General features: G+C 45.0%; 1 pseudogene; it reads left to right on the top strand.

Annotated features, from left to right (window-relative positions):
• The first annotated feature begins 1,144 nt into the window (after positions 1–1,144).
• The window catches only part of LOC146721623 (small subunit ribosomal RNA), a 4,532-nt pseudogene continuing 676 nt past the window's right edge, over positions 1,145–5,000 (top strand).

Below are 5,000 nucleotides of genomic sequence, written 5' to 3'. Positions count from 1 at the left end.
TAAGAGATACGTCGCGCTCGGCGCGTCGAACGAGTCGAGCGAGTCCGGACGAGTCGTAAACGTACTTTCTCGAGTCTCTCGCCACTCCGGCGTGTTTCGACCGCTCTCCGTACCGTCGCCGACCGCTTGGCCGGTCGGTTGGGTACTATAAGAGGTAGGAGAGATTAATATTGTACGTGTCGCGCTCTCGACGTTGACAAACGAAGAATCGCCCGAACGGGTCGAGAACGGATTTTGTCGAGTCGCGACTCTGACACGGAGAGAACATTTATATAAAATGTTTGATTTGGAAACCACGAATATATAAAATAATATACGATCGTCGCAGAACGCGCCGCCGCCAAGTCTTCTCATGCTTGGAGGTTGCGTGTCTCGCGAGAACGTACGTTCGACTCTCGCGTCGTCTCGTATTCCTCTTCGCCGGGGATTACGGTGCGGCTCTTCTCGTTCGTCGCCGAACGCGCGCAAAATTAACGCACACTTATTTATTACGAGCACAGCATTGCCACGAGTCGGTGTCGCAAGACCGAATGGCTCTTATGTGGCGCGCACGCCTCTAGTGTGTTGGCCGCGCGGTTCCCTCTCGTTTCGTACGCAGCAGCGGAATCGTCGCGCTTACCGAGCATCTACTCCACGGATACGAGTTTGCGGGAAGAGTTGCTTCTTCCCGCTCGCTTTGTACGCCGTAGCAAAATCTTATTGCTGGTCGTGTGCGGTTAAACGCGTACGAACCAGACAGAACAGTCCTCGACGTCTAAGCATCGCCATCGTCGATCTAGCGTCAGGGTGAATCGCGCGGTCTCTCGAGACCGCGCATCATAACATTTGGGAGAATAAGAACACGAGTATTTTGATCTTGTGGATTTTTGAACGGAGAGGAGGAGGAAGAAGAGAGAGGCGGCGGCGTCGGGGGTTTACTCTCGCCTCCGTCGTTCTCTCGTACGCTTTACATAATAGCGTTAAACACAGCAGAGTGTCGCCGACCGGCTGAGCAAGACCGGCGGCAAATAAAATGGCACATACGAGCGTGTCGCGCGCGCGTCGGTGTTTCGGCATCGAACGCGCGCGCGCGCGAAAAAGAGCTAGCGACGAGTCTTCGGGCTCGCTCGCGAGTTACTCCCTTGCGAGTAACCGAACACGAAGCTCCCTGGTTGATCCTGCCAGTAGTCATATGCTTGTCTCAAAGATTAAGCCATGCATGTCTCAGTGCATGCCGAATTAAGGTGAAACCGCGAATGGCTCATTAAATCAGTTATGGTTCATTAGATTGTACCCACATTTACTTGGATAACTGTGGTAATTCTAGAGCTAATACATGCAAAACAGAGTCCCGACCAGTGATGGAAGGGACGCTTTTATTAGATCAAAACCAATCGGTGGCGGGCGGCTCGCCGTTCGTCCACCGTTATTTTGGTGACTCTGAATAACTTTGTGCTGATCGCACGGTCCTAGCACCGGCGACGCATCTTTCAAATGTCTGCCTTATCAACTGTCGATGGTAGGTTCTGCGCCTACCATGGTTGTAACGGGTAACGGGGAATCAGGGTTCGATTCCGGAGAGGGAGCCTGAGAAACGGCTACCACATCCAAGGAAGGCAGCAGGCGCGCAAATTACCCACTCCCGGCACGGGGAGGTAGTGACGAAAAATAACGATACGGGACTCATCCGAGGCCCCGTAATCGGAATGAGTACACTTTAAATCCTTTAACGAGGATCCATTGGAGGGCAAGTCTGGTGCCAGCAGCCGCGGTAATTCCAGCTCCAATAGCGTATATTAAAGTTGTTGCGGTTAAAAAGCTCGTAGTTGAATCTGTGTCGCACACCGTCGGTTCACCGCTCGCGGTGTTTAACTGGCGTGATGTGGGACGTCCTACCGGTGGGCTTAGCCTCGCGAGGGGCGGCCCAACTAATATCCCGTCGCGGTGCTCGTTACTGAGTGTCGAGTCGGGCCGGTACGTTTACTTTGAACAAATTAGAGTGCTTAAAGCAGGCTACCTTCGCCTGAATACTGCGTGCATGGAATAATGGAATAGGACCTCGGTTCTATTTTGTTGGTTTTCGGAACCCCGAGGTAATGATTAATAGGGACAGATGGGGGCATTCGTATTGCGACGTTAGAGGTGAAATTCTTGGATCGTCGCAAGACGGACAGAAGCGAAAGCATTTGCCAAAAACGTTTTCATTAATCAAGAACGAAAGTTAGAGGTTCGAAGGCGATCAGATACCGCCCTAGTTCTAACCATAAACGATGCCAGCTAGCGATCCGCCGAAGTTCCTCCGATGACTCGGCGGGCAGCTTCCGGGAAACCAAAGCTTTTGGGTTCCGGAAGAAATATGGTTGCAAAGCTGAAACTTAAAGGAATTGACGGAAGGGCACCACCAGGAGTGGAGCCTGCGGCTTAATTTGACTCAACACGGGAAACCTCACCAGGCCCAGGACACCGGAAGGATTGACAGATTGATAGCTCTTTCTTGATTCGGTGGGTGGTGGTGCATGGCCGTTCTTAGTTGGTGGAGCGATTTGTCTGGTTAATTCCGATAACGAACGAGACTCTAGCCTGCTAAATAGGCGTACCTTATGGTATCGCGGAACTTTGAAAAGAAAATCTGCCCGATTTTTTAGAAGAAGTGCCACTATTTGAAAGAAATAAATGTTCTTTCAACAAGACGGTGCTTGACCACACAACGCCAGGATTGTAACAAACTACTTGAACGAGCAGTTTCCTGGACGTTGGATGGGTCGGTATGGCCCGATACTTTGGCCCGCAAGATCCCACGGACCTTAATTCTCTTGATTTCTTTTTATGGGGATACTGTAAGGAATCAATATACAAACGCTTCCCGAGAAACGTCGACGACTTAGAAACCAGATTGCGATATGTAATTTGGGAATATCGAAGAGGAAGTAAGGAGACGTCCAATTAAATTTATTTAAACGCAATGCGAGCTTGCATAAGGATGGATGGTGGTCATTTTGAGCACATATTATAAATTAATGCCGCTCTTTTCAGAGCGACCAAGTCAATCCGCTCTTTTCAGAGCGACCAAAGTCAATCCGCTCTTTTCAGAGCGACCAATACATTTATATCATGGAATCATCTTGTTCCAAAACATAATCATTTTTCTCACGTCTCCGCTTAAAAAGAAAGGGGCAAAAACGGGCGGATATGTTAAGTCATTAAAAAAAAATGTAATTATACGTAACAAAATTATAAATACGTTATAAATATGCCTTTTTTAATAACATAATTATTATAGCGTTTAAATACATGTCTCCGCTGTCATACACATGTGTCGGCAACGCCGCGTGATTGGTATCAGGCTAGACGTGTCGGCGAAGCGTCGCGAACGCGTTGCGTCATCCGTCGCCGCAGTCTGTTGTCGGTGTCTCCTTGCCGTGTAAACATTGTCGTCCGCATCGAGTAACGTGTGCCTTTTTAACAAGTAATTTTTAAATAATTAAATTTTCTCTTAAAATTTACCCTAAAAGTTATGGAATTGTGAGACAATACGGTATGAAAAGAATTTTATTAAAAATTTCTCTGATTAATATTTATCACATTAAAATACTATCTATCACAATAAAATATGAAATATGTGTGATTAATTTTACTAAACTGTAGAGTAAAATTAATCAAACATATTTTATATTTTCTTGTGATACACATTATTATTTTTAATATAATAAATAGTAGAGAAATTCTAATAAAATTCTTTCCACATTGTTGAAGATTCGTTCTTCGGATCGAATCCTCGAGGACGATCGAATTTTCTAGAAATGTTTTTTTGTTAAATTCCTTAGTGTTTACGCCAAGGAAACACGTGAAACCAACGTGTACACTCGCCGCTAAGTGGCGTGTGTACAATCGCCTGATTTTCTGATGGTCCAATCGAGGACCCCGATCGGCTGCCGCCCTACGCGAGCTCCGAAATTCGCGCAGCGCAGCCCTCGAGTCAGTCCTCGAGAGAGCGAGCGCCGAGAAACATAAGTCTCGGTACGCGACGAACTTGTAGAAAGTGAATAAACTAATTTATAAGAGTTTTAACAAGGCTCTGTAATATAAATATAAATTTAACGTATAAGACGGGCAACAAGAGCCAAATCGCGGATGACAATGCGTTATCCTAACGAAACTAAATAATTTTCCGTTAGAATTAAATACCGGTGCACAAGGCACCAAATTTTACTTGGACACGGCCAAGATTTTAAAATATGAAATAATCTCATATTTAAGATTTAATTTCAATACCCCCTTTAAACCCCCCTACGGAAAATAACTGGCTTAAAAAATGCGTTTGTTTACCAACATTAATATATATAACAGAGAAAAGTATAGAATCGAAAGGATCTGAATAGCTCAGCTGGAAGAGCAGTCGCCCGGCAAGCGAAAGGTCTCGGGTTCGATTCCCGATTCAGCGATTTTCGGATCTATATTTTTCTCCATTCATTTATTTATTTTCCGTAGGGGGGTTAAAGGGGTATTGAAATTAAATCTCAAAATATGAGATTATTTCATATTTAAAATCTTGGCCGTGTCCAAGTAAAAATTTGGTGCCTTGTGCACCGGTATTTAATTCTAACGAAAAATTATTTAGTTTCGTTAGGATAACGCATTGTCATCCGCGATTTGGCTCTTGTTGCCCGTCTTATACGTTAAATTTATATTTATATTACAGAGCCTTGTTAAAACTCTTATATTTGATACACGCTGGCTTAAAAAATGCGTTTGTTTACCAACATTAATATATATAACAGAGAAAAGTATAGAATCGAAAGGATCTGAATAGCTCAGCTGGAAGAGCAGTCGCCCGGCAAGCGAAAGGTCTCGGGTTCGATTCCCGATTCAGCGATTTTCGGATCTATATTTTTCTCTTGCATTCATTTATTTATTTTCCGTAGGGGGGTTAAAGGGGTATTGAAATTAAATCTCAAAATATGAGATTTCATATTTAAAATCTTGGCCGTGTCCAAGTAAAATTTGGTGCCTTGTGCACCGGT

The sequence above is a fragment of the Nylanderia fulva genome, unplaced genomic scaffold (assembly GCF_048542155.1).
Source record: "Nylanderia fulva isolate GAGA-0341 unplaced genomic scaffold, ASM4854215v1 Scaffold442, whole genome shotgun sequence".
NCBI lineage: Eukaryota > Metazoa > Arthropoda > Insecta > Hymenoptera > Formicidae > Nylanderia > Nylanderia fulva.
This window is presented reverse-complemented; position numbering and strand designations above follow the sequence as displayed.